The sequence below is a fragment of the Panthera uncia genome, chromosome B1 (assembly GCF_023721935.1).
Source record: "Panthera uncia isolate 11264 chromosome B1, Puncia_PCG_1.0, whole genome shotgun sequence".
NCBI lineage: Eukaryota > Metazoa > Chordata > Mammalia > Carnivora > Felidae > Panthera > Panthera uncia.
The window spans coordinates 78,248,536-78,263,964 of NC_064811.1; the positions used below are offsets into that span (position 1 = coordinate 78,248,536).

The 15,429-nt window shown below is 36.5% G+C and overlaps 1 long non-coding RNA gene across 1 annotated transcript; it reads left to right on the forward strand.

Moving 5' to 3' along the window:
* The first annotated feature begins 292 nt into the window (after positions 1-292).
* Positions 293-15,205, forward strand: LOC125922946 (uncharacterized). Its single transcript, XR_007457842.1, has 3 exons — positions 293-371; positions 13,481-13,694; positions 14,622-15,205. It is a non-coding gene; the product is annotated as an uncharacterized LOC125922946 (long non-coding RNA).
* The last annotated feature ends 224 nt before the right edge of the window (positions 15,206-15,429 follow it).

Genomic DNA, 15,429 nt, shown 5'->3' on the forward strand with positions numbered 1-15,429 from the left:
AGATATGTGTATATTTATATGTATGTGTGTGTGTGTAAAACTGGAAGGAATTTCTTTAAAATGTTCATTATGGTAACAAAAAAAAAAACCTCTCTGGCTAAAGACAACTTGATAATTTTTCTTGTCTATATTTCTTTCATACAAAATTATATATACATGTATGTGAACTCTATCTATCTATCTATCTATCTCTCCACCAAATAGATAGAATCAAATGTTTTCCTTGGTTCACATTACATAGGAAAGCAAGCAAAGACTCAAATTATTTTTCTTTTCTCTTAGCTTGTGTATGTTGGAACATGAGGTAGAAGGAACTCTGAACAGTTCTGTCAGCTGGAGCCATGGGAAAAAAAATAAATTCCTTACTAAAGGTAATAAAGGCCACAATGTTTTTTTTTTTTTTCTATTCTAAAAATTTTTTTTTTTGAATGTTTGTTTATTTTTGAGAAAAATAGAGAGAATGCAGGGGAGGGTCAGAGAGACAGACAGAGGATCCAAAGCTGGCTCCACAATGACAGCAGAGAGGCTGATGCTGGGCTCAAACTCACCAACTGTGAGATCATGACCTGAGCCGAAATCGGACGCTTAACTGACTGAGCCACCCAGGCACCCTCACAATGTACTCCACAACGTTTTCTTTTTAATTGTCTTCACATTTTCTCTTGTAGAAGATGCTTAAATGACAAAGATGAGTGACTGGATGAGCTATTAAAATAACGTTATCTCCTCTCTAACTGCAGTGAATAGTCATTTGGTTTCAGGATTTTGCTGGTATTGGATTTGCAAGGAATGGTTTCAGTTTTTAATTTTTCCATTTGACACAATATTTTTCCTTATTTACATTCTTTGAACTTCAGTTCAAATGTTTTTATTTACTCAGTTCAAAACTGTGAATTTTTTTTATCTGATTTTGCCTTTACTTATATAATCATCAAAACATTTACCCTAAGAGATGTGTTCAAGAACAGAATCTCCAAATATTTCAGAAATAGGTGAACTTTCCATTTTCACTTTTTTCATACATTTTGTTACTTGTCACCTAAGGAATTGCTGAAAGGTGCCGTTGAATCTCCTGTTTTCCTCTCACTCTGCGCTCCTTTACTGCTTTCACTGATAACACTTTACAGATTGGCTTTTTAGATAGCGGGATACAGTCAACACTGATGCTCTTTCTGATCGATCAGACCAGTTTCCTTTGTTGCTCACTGGCGACAGGGTTAGTGATTTTGCTCACATCACTGTCAGACACAATATTATTGAAGTTTTTAAAAATGTATTTTCAACTATTTTTTAGACCAATTTAGAGACTGAGGGAAAGCTATAAATGTGCAATCATTTTGCAAAACTTCCTGCCGAAAACGATTAGACGTTGAGGTGAGGTTTTCTTTCCCATTGCTTCAGGAAGTTACTTGACAATTCTGATGAATTTGTTTACAGAAGGTGGTTGTAAAGCAGAAAGGTAGATGTCTCCTGGTAAATAAAGAAGATCATTTTGTGCTGAGACCCGAAACTTGAGATTTACCACTATCTGGGTTCCAGTCCTCAGCTTTTCAGTCCTAAGAACTCACCTTGTCTGTTTCCTAAATTTGATTAGATGCTGAGATCCTTAGATTTGCCTGATTAGATGCTGAGATCCTTAGATTTGCCAAGCTCACAGGAGATTTACTGTATATCATGAATGTATGTGTCTTAATTTACAGTGAGAATATTACCAAGTGGAAAAAACTACTCCTGTCCGTTCAACACGAGGACTTTCTCCCTACAGCATGTCAAATGTCAGAAGATTACTAGGTGGTCATAGAATCAGAATTATGTAGGATACACATTTAGAATTTTCAATGGTATCAGGTTAAGATAGCTTATCAGTTTATGTCCCCAAAGGCATATCCTTACCAATATAATTCTGACTTTGATGTTCCTGGTAAACATTTCCTTTCTCTTGCATGGCATTTAAAAGAAGACTATGTTTTTCTTCTATGACTCTTCATTTTCTATTCTTCCATTAAACATAAGTACTTTCTGTAGTAGATATATGGTTTTGCTCGAGATAGTAAAGCCTTCATTAAGATACAGTCACCTTTTGGCCCTAATACATTATGTGTTCATTGGTAGTTTAAGTGTTAAAGGACAATATTCTATTCCAAATCCCAAGCATTGCGTTATTTTGTTTCCCCATGAAACACTATGCTGCCTAATAATGCCAATTACTTTGAACTTACCAGTTTGACCATAGTTTTTCAACCCTGTATACACATAGGAATCACTTGGGAGAAATTTTAAAAATATAGATACTTGAGACTCATGCCATTCCAACAGAATTCAAATCTCAAACTGAAATTGGAAAGTACACTAAAAACATCTCCACAAGTTATTGTGAGAAGCCAACATGGTTTAAAACCACTAGTTTATACCCTTGACTCAACCACCAAGGTGTATGACTTTTTGCAAGGACGAGAGGAAATCAGGTACAGTATCCAGCCGCCTGCTCCATCTGATATATTTCTCTCCTGACCTGAGCTACTTTCACTTGGGTGAGTCCAGAGTAAAGCACCATCATTGCGTTCCTTCTCTATTATGCACTGAATCATTGCATCATCGGTGCTGAAAGGTGCTGACTATGGAGATAGTTTGAAATGCTAACAAGAGCTAACTTTTATCATGAGCTGACATGTTACCTGGTCATTGGGTTTACAGCAGGATTGAGGAGAAGTTGATTTAGGATAGTTAGGGAGAGCTTTCTTTTGGCATCCTAACACTAATGAACCATCACAGGAGGGCCCCAGGAAGCTGACTGGGAAAAGGACTGTAGTATACAGGTGTACTGGCAGTGCCCCGGATCAGTGCCTGGAAGCGGCCTGCTCAGGGAGACTGGAGCTGTAAAGCAGATTCATGCAGGCCTTTGCCTGTCCCATGGGACGTCTGAAGCAGTCATAACCCTTCACCGTGTCCCCAGGTAGGATGGGGGCTGGGCATTGGGCCTTAAGATGCAGCACATCCTTGGGTAAACCTTGCTCCAAGTTAGGCAATTCCTTTGGGGGGCGGGGAGGATGGTAGTTTATGCTTTTTGGCCAGCAGCATTGAGAGCAGTAGGGAGAAATAGATCCCTAATTTCCAATGGGGACCTGCATGGTGTGTTCAGAGATCACCGTCTGATAGAGTAGAGGGGCTGAGCACCAGAATTAACTCAGTTGAAAAAAAACATTGTAAGGCCACTAAATCGGAATCTCTCAAGCTGAAGCCCAAATGACTGAATTAAATAAAAATCTCCACAAGTAACTCTTTCGATTATCCAGGTTCAGGAATCACTGATTCAAAGGGCATAAATTACTCTCACAGATTTTCAGAAATAACTGTGCTTTTCTTCCTTGGCTATTCTATAATCTCGCACAGTATACACCACTCTTTAATGGAAGAACAGAGGATGAATGCAAAAATCACATTATGAATAGCTCTGGATTCAGTGAAAGGGCACCCAAGGATTTTAAGTGTATTCCATATTGTGTAAGAACAAAAGGACTAAGAACAATAGGCAGCCCACTAAACTGCAATTGCATTTAGAAGAAATTAAAGGTTACGTTTAGACTATTACAGAGTAGACATAAAACTATGTTAATCTATAAAATCTTTAGGGAGATATACCATAAGCTACCTGGGCAAGCAGGTAACATAAATAAAGTCAATTTATGATTTTGCAGTTCAGGAGCTCCTTTACTAAGGAAATAGCATGCTATCTGTAGAATTTCAGTTCTAATACTTGGGTATAGACATGTAGCAGAGATTCACACATTAAAAACATGTATAACAGGATATTTTGTCTGGATTTGTGGCCTGTTGCTCTGAATTTATTGCTAGGAGGACTTATTGTTATGCCTTGCTCCAAATATTTGTCAGTATTTGATATTTACTGCTGTATGTTTTGGGGGTGTGCCTGTCATCTCCAAATACTTGCTTGCCTCCATAAATTTGTGTCTTCTCTCTCCTTATTCTTGAATCCTTCCACATTGAGTTTCAGTGATGTTGATGAGGGAGCATAAGGCAAGCTGACACTCCTGCCCTCCTCACCCCCCACCCCCCACCCCAGGTGGGATATGTGTGACATTCCTCAGGCACTCCTGCCTGCTCAAGAACAAAGGAAAGGGGAAAACAAAAACCTCTATAGACTCCATTTCCAAGAGCCCCCAAACCACCCTCTTCTTCAGAGTGATGTGGAAAACAAAGGCAAGAAGGAAATGGCAGGTAAAATTAAATTTCCTTATAACCTGCAACCCATTGACAAATACTTGAGGCAAATACAGAGTAAAACATTTCTCCAGGTACCTCCTACTGTACTAATACTACCTTAGCTTGGCAAAAGCTAGGCCTCCATTATCTTCTGAGTCCTCTTTATCAAAAGAAAGTCTTTCTGGAGGCCCCCCCTTTTGCCTTTACCTCCCCCAACATTATAGTATGTAACCAGTCCCTTTTCACAACCCCAGTGCAGGTCTTTCTGCCTATGGGTCCTGCCTCCGTGCTTTAATTAAAATCACCTTCTTTGCACCAAAGCTGGCTCAAGAATTCTTTCTTGGCCATCGGCTCCAGGCCCTACCACCATTCCAAAACCCCATCAATATAGTAAGGAGTTTGATGGACTGGGGTAAATCTGGTTGAGACACTATTGCTGGATAGAACAGGATTCCCCTCTTTTTAGAAACAATATGCAGCTTGTGAGTGGTGTAGATTTGATTGAAACCTGACTGTTGGATTAAACACCTGCGCTCTGTTTTTTTAGACACGGCATGCAACTGGTAGGTATTCATCTTTGCCCTGAAATCAGTGAGGTTTGCAAATGGAGGTAATGTGTGAATGTTTATCAATTTAGAAAAGCTGGACACTTGCACAGCGATAACACTGTGCAAAAACAGGCCCTGCCTGTTTTTCGGTGGAATACCCATGACCAAGCGTTAACAGAGAAGGAGGTAATATTTCTTCCTCAACTTTGTGGAACGTTTCTTACCTGGACCAGGAAGGAATTGGAGAGATTCTAGTCGCTGTAACAAAATTGACGCTGGGTTTCCAGCTTCTTTGGGTGATAGGGGATTTAGTCGAGCCTGACTCCTCCAGTGACAGTTTAATGCAGTATTTTGATGCAGCTGAAATGAGTAGGAGGTTTTGTGGCAAACAGAATTGGATCAAATCAAGGGAACTAGTGAGTTCTGAGTTCGACCTTGAGAGGCACCTCTGAGTTCCCATGAGAGAAGCTACTGGCAGTGAAAGGGAGGACAGATTCTTTGAGGAATACTCACTAGGGAGCTTTGGTGCCATCAAGAGAAGACAATCTTTTGAAAAGACAGAATTTCTGTTTGTTAATTAACCACTGCTATGTAGGATATTGATAAAAGCGACCTCATTTCTAGGAGCAGAGAGATAAAGACTGTCCATGGTATTTCTATGAAGAATCACTATGTTTAGAAAAGATGCCAAAATGCTCTTTAGAAAAGGCAATTGATGCAGGGATTGATTGCATCACAGAATACAGGATATGCAAACATTCTCTTTCAGTTTGAAAACTCTCCTAAGAAATTATTTTACCATGTTTCTAAGGGCCACAGTGTAATTAATATGAAACATAATTAAGCAAATTATTCCAATGGTTAGGAACTTTTATTTAAATTGGTGACTTTAGGTCACAAGCAAGAAAATATAAGTATACAGTTATTCTTTAAATAGCTACAGCAACTGTGTTCTTTCATTAAAGCCAGTATTTCAAATAAAAAAAATACAACAGTTGTTTTAGGCCTCATTGTCTATGGCCGGGCATGGATGGGGTGTTCTATTGTCTTAAATGTATGACCTGCCAACTGAACTCTTTGGGTCCACCTGACACTTCAAAGAACAAAGTTCACACAGAAAGTTCTTCCCTTGAGACTTCTAGGAAGATCAGAGCCCGAGGATAGAGAGCCATTCATGCACAGAAACATCAACTTCTCCATTCTAGGAGAAGCACCCACCTACTGTCAGTTTTGAAGAGACTGCTGCATTCTCTGGGAAAATACGGTCCACTGGGTCCAATTCCCAGATGGCCACAGCTTTGCAGTTCTCTTTCTCCTGCAGTAACCAAAGAGAGAGGCTTTTTGCCAAAAAATATGCAGTTTTATTCCCAACGTCTTCTTCCTAAAATAATATTAATCGTATATTCACTAGCATTCTTAAGGTATTATCACAGGAAAAAGGTACGCACTTGCCAAAAGAAGTGAGATGATTCAGCGGTTCTCATTTTGTGTGTGTGTGTGTGTGTGTGCGCGCGTGTGTGACTGTGTGAAAGAAGGAGAGAGGGAGAGTTAGAGACAGAGGGGAAGAGAATATGTGTATGCCTTGAAAGTGCTCAGAATTTTTTATTTGAGAAAATCACTTGAATAGTATTGTTTTATTTATTTACTTTTTATTTATTTATTTTTGAGAGAGAGATAGAGAAAGGGAGGGAGAGACAGAATCCCAAGCAGGTTCCATGCTGTCAGCACAGAGCCCGACGCAGGGCTCAAACTCACAAACCATGAGGTCATGACCTGAGCCCAAATCAAGAGCCAGATGTTTAACCAGTTAAGCCACCCAGGTGTCCCTGAATATGCCCATTTTATATGTGATATACAATGAAGTGCATTTGACCACTCTTCCTGTCTTTGTACCTAGTGTGGCCTATACCTTTGACATGAGGTAAGCTCAGGTGACCTCCTTTGTGTCCCATTTAGTAAAAAGTTTCCCCTAAAATGCTCAGGGAGTTTTGTAGGTTTTTTTGAGGGGGTTGATATTTGTTTTTGTGTTTTACAATATAAAGGCCCCGTGTGTAGATGCTAGAGAATTTTCTGAAAAAAATTTGGCTCTCATGATAATAAGATTCTGTCCTGGCATCTCCATCATTCTGGGGTAGGTTGGTATGAGTTCTTTCACTGAACTATTATTCATTAGTACTTATCAAGACCAACAAAATGTGAACTGATATTGAGGTAGTACGATTTCACAGGACACCGTGAGGCTTGTCCTACTGATGAAAAAGCTGTGCCGTAGTGCTATATGCTATCCTTCCTTTTGATCTAATGGGATGTTCCTGACTGAGTCAATCCCTTGAATCAGACAACAACTTCCAGGTCTTCGTGTTTAGAGTATCATCATTCCAATCCACATATATTAACTGAGAATGAAGGAAGATCCTGAAGTTTTATTTCAGGTTTCCAACAGGTAGTACTGATTATATACATTCTTAGCTAATTTTAAATTGCTAGTTTAAAAGTCACAGGGTGGCTGAGATACAGGACAGCTAAATCACTGTGAGTAACTGTGAGCATCAGGAGCGTGCACTAAGCATTTATTGTGGCAATCGTCATTTGTAACACATAAACTCAGGAGCAGGTGGTTGTCCAATGGTTAAACACGAATGCTTAAAGAGGTAGAGAAAACGAGTGTACAAACAAGTTCAAAGAATGTACTAGTTGCCGAGTGAGCGGAGATGAGAGACATTCAAGAGACAAAAGTAGTAACTGCCTGAGTTTTTGGTGAATTTCTGGGTCCTGATTCTCGTTCCTACTATGCCCTGGTAGATTTTACTCTGTGATAATGCTCTATCTTGGCAATTAATCTTTGTATTAGTTTGGAGCTAGTTTGAATTATTTCCTGATACTTCATGCTAAAAAAAAAAAAGGTGAGACTATAGCATATGCTGAATAAATACAGAAAGGCAGTATGGCTGGGTGGTGACAGAATTGTGACAAAAGAAAACGCAAAGGATCTGGCAAGTGATAAGATATAAAAGAGAGGATTGATACCTGTGGTAAAGATTCTGTCTAGAGAGAGCTGACTCTAGAGGTAGATGACCTGTCACTTTTTCTCAAGATCATCCTATTCCAATATGTTTTTTTTTTCTTTCTTTCAAATCTAAAAGCACAACAACTAATGAAAAAACAAAGACCAAAATAAACAATAACATAATATATAAAGCCTTTGTAATTTTAAAATATTTGTCTCTTTCTATGCATTTGATGAGAAAAGTGATCCCCTCCCCCAGTTTTTATCTTTTGCCTTCTGAGTACAGGGTAATGTTTTTAGGCATTAGAATGGAGGCTATGCAATGCTTTCTTTACAAAAGAATTTTTTTACTTTTTTAATGCACATCAATTTAGCCCTATACAATGCAGTTCAAAATGGGGTGTTTCTACTTCAGTGAAGGTGTCGGGAAGACAGTGAGTATAAGGGACTTAGTTGTAAATAGCCTCAGACACAGCAAGTCATTGCTGAAGGACAGTGTATGCATTTACGTAGGATGGAAAGGACCATTAGTCACATAGCCATCTTTTCAGTCACCAAGAGAACAATCCCCATTAGTAACATCATTTTTGAATAATAAGAAAAAAATGTATGTATGTCCTTGGAAATTCAATAGATGGTGAACCTTACACCTGAAAAGTTGCAGGCACCTGGGAAAGTTAATTAACTCTTTTATACCTCATAATTTTATAAAATATCTTTCTACATCCCTAGAGTAGTATATTAAGATAAATCTTGATGATCGCAAAACAGAAATTTGGCCCCACAAGAAAAAGCTGAGAGAGAAAATATGTGAATATTACTTAACCCAGAGTCTGCACAAATAAGTTGCTGATAACAAATAAATAAGAAATGTTTTCCCAACCCATTTGAGTTGATGTCTGTAGTGTAAGATGCACCGAGCCCTGCATCAAGATAGCGAGGCCCGACCCTGGTCTGGATCACCCATACCTGCACAGCTTCAACTCACCAAGTGCTGACCGTGGTGAATTTGAAGTTCGTGCTGCTCATTTTTCTTTTATGCACACAGGGAATCCTCTAATGTTGTCCCCATTGAACCTAGTTCAAGCTCAGCCAAGAAATGTGGAAGAATTTACATCCCTAAGGACAATGTTTAAATGGGAGAGGGAGCCAGTGGAGAAAGTCTACTGTCCTTCAGGTGAACAATTAACCTAGGTGCTCTGCATGCTTCCCCAGCCAGGTGGTCCTGGCAGCTTTCAAGCCAGTGAATGCCTCCTCACACTGGCTTCTCCTTCCTTATTTCACTTTCCTTGTTTCCTCATTTCAAGTAAAGTAATCGTACCCAAGTCCTTGTCATTGGGTCTGTTTTTATGGGATCCTAAGTTAAGACAATAGGTCACTGTAAATTAAAAGGTTAAAAAAATAATTCAGGAATACTAGGATGAAATACTTTTACTTTATTTTACCTATAAAAATGGGTATATATCATTTTATACTCTGTGTTTATGAAAAGTTATACCTGAATTAAGTTTTGTAAAACATATCTGTCATCAGGAATTTTCTTGATTTCTGAAAATGAGTTTCTTCTATCACTTTATCTTTAAATTTCTATTATTCTTATGTAGTTAATAATTTATATAAATCAATGCATCCTTTATTAAATACACTAAATGGAAGAAATTTTTTTTGTTTCAAAAAAAGAATAATTCCCTTCTCAATTTGTAAGTGCTAATTTTGCTATAATAAATTACTTAATGTGGGAAGCCACAATTATTCTACAAATATTGTGTAGAGTGAACATTTTAATTTTCATCTTGAAATAGATCCCTCTTAATTTCTTAAGGAATATGTGAACTTTAAAAGAACAAAATGGGATTACTGTTCATGAATTAATTTTACTACTATTAAGTTTCTGTTATTACAGAGCTTATAAAACTGCCTAGCATACATTTTATGAGCTTCAATTGGTAGCATAAAATAAATTAATTTTAAGAAAAAATCTACTTAAATCAGACTCTGAAAACATGACAATATTGAGAAAATATAAAAAACACTTTAAAAAAGGTTATATACTTGTTAAAGATAATTTTTTAAAAAGAATGAGAAAAAAATAATTTAAAATGGAGAATGCTAGTGTAGCAGATTATAAATTTTTCAATTATTTACTCTTAAAAATATTCTCAGTTTGAATAACATCCTGGGAAACAATCACACTGAACATAAAATATTTTCTCTATATGTAGAAATTTAAATTTAAAGAAAGACTTGAGTTATTGAGAGACATAGGAATCTATTATTTTGGAAATTTCTCCCATTTCACTTTGGAAGTTTTTCATAGTGTTCTGAAACTTTTACTTAGAATCATTATTATCAACAAACATATTTATAATGTGCCAATAAATAACGGAAAATGTAATTGTATATATATATTTTTAGAAATAATGTATGTTTATATATCCAAAGTGATTATTAGCTAAAAATAAAATGATTGTAAATGTCAGCTGGAAGTAGGCAATTACTGATGAGGGACTCCCGATTTAGGAGATATTAATATTTTAAAGTAACATGTATTCCTTACTCCTATTTTTAATTTACTCCAACTTTAAATCTTAGGTTTCATACTTAGTCTTTGTCAGCCTATGACAGAGTTAAAAAATGCAGACTCCCTTTTGATTAACAATCTATACTTAGAGAATTTAATTATTTTTCTTATTTGATCAATTGGTCAACCACATATGACTTCTGGCAACATGGGATAGATTTTTTTGTATTTCTACACCTATGCTATCTAGACACATTCACCTAAATTAAGTGTAAGGATGTTTTATCAAAAGTGGTTGTAAAAAATAAAAATGCATCTACGTGGTAGGAAACAATTAACTCAACCATTCACAAAGTCTTTTAAGTCATTTGAGTTTTAAAAGAAATAATAACTTACTATTTATAATTTTCAATAGAAAACGTGTGGTATATTTATCTTAATTTTCATCTTTCTTTCCTATATATGATATAACATCTTGAAATTATTATTCAGAGGATGTTGCATTGATATCACGTGGAGAGTGGATGTCAGCTAAACTCTTTCTTCGTGGGGATATAAGAGGGAAGATTATTCATTTTGTAACAAAAATCGCCAAAATTTCAGAAAACAAAGTTACTTCTAGAGTCAAATGAGATCCAATTCAGGGTAGGGAGGGAGGAGGGCTCCACCTCCAGTACACATAGTAAGAGGATGCATTATTAGGAGGGAATTCAAATGAAGTTCTAAAACTCATTAAAGAGGCCTGCATTTTCTTTACACAATGTGTCAGTGTTTTTGAATAATTTCAGTGACGAAATGCAGTCTTCCATTCCTAAAAATCTTTTAAAAAATGTTTTATTTATTTACTTAGAGACAGAGAGAGAGAGAGAGAGAGAGAGAGAGAGAACAAGCAGGGGAGGGGCAGAAAGAGAGGGAGGTAGACACAGAATCCCAAGCAGGCTCCAGGCTCCAAGCCATCAGCGCAGCAGCAAAACATACTGAACAATGGCACTGAAGATGGGCGGTCAAAAGGCAGGGTTGCAATATTCGAAGACTTTGGATTGTTATGAAATAGTTTAGTTGTAAGTAACTTTACACACTGTTAGATTTACCTGTTAAAATATGTACAGGTTAAACTAGGTCACACTTGTGAGCACACACAGAGAAATTAAATGTTTGAATTCCAAACGAGAAGTCAAAACAAATGGGAGTATTTATAAAATGAATCAGTACAGTAGTATCCTAGGTCAGCCATCTTCCATAGGTATTGTACTGGAAATTGGAAATTATGGTGCTATTGTCATTGTTTATTATAATATGCTATTGGAATTTACTGCCAATTGGCCAGGATTACAAATGTCCTGCAGTTTTACAGTGTACTGGACAATTCCATGTAATAAAGCATTGTCTAACTCAGAATGACAAGAGACTTTCCATTAAGAAACATTATATAGTTATATTATCTCGCTTTCCTTAGGGAAGCAAACATGACAAAAATTTGTTAATCTTGTCTGAGGCTTACATTGTTGTATGCCATTCTGCGTAACTTGGTCTATTTTTTTGAAACATAATTTTTCATTAATCGTTTTAAGCTCACTGAAGTGTCTTGTTGAAATTTGTGTGGATAATAAATTACATAATAGAATCCACACTGGAATGAGCCCTTAATTACAGATTTCTATTCTATGTATTCTACCATACTGTTTCTTTCTTTTTCCACCGATTCCTAAATATTTTCTCCTGTGCTGAAATTTTGGACATAATTAGAGCACATATTTGAAAACTTTCTTAGCTTAACATTTTCACCTGCAGGTTAAATTAATAAGATCGTTTATTCTTACATACCAAGACTTTTTTCCTTCTTAAACATTTTTTCTTCTCCTTTTTACCTTCTTGAAGTTCTAAATTTTGTAAAATCTTATAAGTCATATTGATTATCTAGTTTTCCCTATGTTCTACCATGTGACCCAGATCTAAAAATACATTTTATAAGCAAGGCAGTTTGCCAAGGGTTTACAGATACAGAGATACAGATCTTGTTTCTTTTTTTTTTTTTAATTTCATTTTTTATTTTTTAAAATTTACATCCAAATTAGTTAGCATATTGAGCAACAATGATTTCAGGAGTAGATTCCTTAATACCCCTTACCCATTTAGTCCATGCCCCCTCCAACAACCCCTCCAGTAACCCTCTGTTTGTTCTCCATATTTAAGGGCTTCTTATGTTTTGTCCCCCTCTCTGTTTTTATATTATTTTTCTTCCCTTCCCTTACGTTCATCTGTTCTGTGTCTTAAATTCCTCATATGAGTGAAGTCATATGATTTTTGTCTTTCTCTGACTAATTTAATTTAGCATAATACCCTCCAGTTCCATGCACGTAGTTGCAAATGGCAAGATTTCATCCTTTTTTGATTGCCGAGTAATACTCCATTGTGTGTGTATATATATACCACATTTTCTTTATCCATTCATCCTTCGATGGACATTTGGGCTTTTTTCCATACTTTGGCTCCTGTTGATAGTTACAGATCTTATTTCTCAGCAAGATAGTTTAATATAATGGAAAGTTTGAAAGGGAGGTAAAGTTAATGCACTTGACTTTATTATGGAGTTTTAAAACAGCTCATAAATAAAATGTTTTAGGTAGAGCATGAGAATGGGAGAATCTTGAAAGGAGGGAGAATTAAGTCATGGAAGATAGTCTATTGGAAGAAATAGTATCTTTTTAAAAAGTAGGAGAGTGCAAGGTATCCCATTTCAATGTTTTGTCCAGAATATTGTTGGGAAAGTGACTGTTTAACTACACTGTGGAGGGCCCTGGTTATCAGGAAAATGAGTATTAGTTCAGTAGGTAAGAGGAACAGATGAAAAGCTTTAACCTGTGTGTGGAGGTGGGAGGTGCAGAGGACATATTCAAACCTGCAATGTGGGGAGATTGACTTAAAAGTGTATGTCAAAGATCGTCATGATCTGTGATTCACTGTGAATTCACTGATGGAAGCACTAACACATTACACACTGTTTCTGTTTGTTTGTTTATGCCATAGATACTCGAAAGATGTTGAATGGAGGGATGAAGGAAGCCCTTTTTTGCCAAACATTTACTGACTACCTACACTAAGCAGAGGATTTGCTGAGTTTTAGAAATACAGTCAAATGGAACTACCCATTCATTTTACTGACTCCCCTCTCTCTGCTTTCAGTCTTGCTTGATGACAGATGTGTCCCATGGAATTCAAGTTGGTGCCAAATGGAAGACCCTTCTGAAGCCAAACCATTTTTGTGACTATCTTGTTACCTGTTGTCTTCCACCTGTTGTTAGGTGGTCTCTTTTAGCCTATGACTAAAGAGCCTTGAGATCATCCTTCTTTGCTCAGGCCTAGCCTGCTACCAAATGTGCTCTAACTACTTACCTAGGTAAGTACATCTCCTTCCCCAACTCCATCATTTGTGTGACAGGAATTCACTTATATTTGTGAAGTAAACATAAACATCATTTATAATATTATTAAGTGCTTAGGCTTTAGAAACTTCCTAGGAAAACTTTTTTTTTTTAACCAAGATGGTTTATATATATATATCTATATATGTATATATGTAAATTTATGATCTACTACATACAATATACATAACATACAATATATAATTAATCTATTATATATATAGAACAAAAATAGTAAGAGGGCTATATTTATCAAGCCCACCTAGCATTGCTGAACAGAAAACCCATTTGTCTGATATCTGTTCACTTCAAGCAGTTCTGATGTTGTGACTTTAAATTTGTGAACTGCTAATCGATTTTTGGTAGAATGCTTCTTTCTAGAAAATAAAAGACAGAGATCCAAAGTACTGCCTTTCCTCTGATACTTCAGAAATTTTCAGCATTATTAGGTGGAAAGGTGACTTTACTATTGGTTTTTTTATTACTAGTGTGTGTTTTCTTCCCTATCGTCGCTTCTGGACAAATTTGACAAAGGACCAGAAAACAAGTTGTCTCTAGAGATATAAACCCAAGAGGAGCCCTGTGACATATTTCAAAATAAGTGTGATGTGAATTAAAAAAAAAAAAAAGAAATAGAAAAATATAAAAAAAGTTAAAACATTCCTTCCTGACTTGGCCCATTCCTCTGCTTGATTGGTCAGGAATGATGATGTGATTCATCATCTTCAATTCAGCTGTTGGGATTAAAACTTCCAGAAATGCTGGCAGGATGGAGAGAATGCTTCTCCTTTGTCTTCTCTTAAACTCGGTCATGGCTAATTTAGTTGTGGTGGAAGGTTTGAACATGAAATTCTAAGGCAACATTCCTTTATACAAATTGTACTGTTTTTTTTTTCTTCCAGATGTCAAAACTGATAAAATAAACCATCATCAATTGACAATGATAAAATTATGAAGAAGCATTACACATGTAACATAAAATCATGCTTGCTCCAAAATAGCTGACTTCCTCAGGAAGACTGTTTTTGATTAGAACAAAGAAAATACACCAGGACTTTGCCATTTAGAAACAACCATCATGTTTTCTTCTTCTTCCCCCACTCCCTCCTCCTCCTCCCTCCTTCTTCCTACCCCCACCCTTTTTTATAGAGGAGATGATTATATCATGTATGTACTGCTGTTATGATCTGAAATATTAAATCTCCAACTTCCAAATTTTCTTTTAGTTTACTATCCCCTGAGCTTGAATTTATGTCTTTGATCAGTATGAAAACGCCTGCTGTCATCCTGGGCAACATCAGTTTTAGCCTGGAGGCTCCTGTATCAACTTTTCAAGGACATTTGAATTTCAAGCTCTAGCTATCCAAAATGGGTGGAACACAGGGTAACCTACAGGTGAAAGATACCGCACAGAAAGTATTACAAGGCTTTTCTGGGAGATGTAAAAAGACTCAAATAATGAAGAGGGTAGCATGGTTCTTGGATGGCAAGGCAAAGTATCATAAGGAAATTTGTTTTTCTAAAATGAATTATGGAGTGAAATAAACTTTCTTCATAATTTAAAAAAATTGTTCTTTTTTTAAAGTTTTTTTTTTAACGTTTATTTTACTTTTGAAACAGAAAGAGACAGAGAGAGACAGAGCATGAATGGGGGAGGGTCAGAGAGAGAGAGGGAGACACAGAATCTGAAACAGGCTCCAGTCTCTGAGC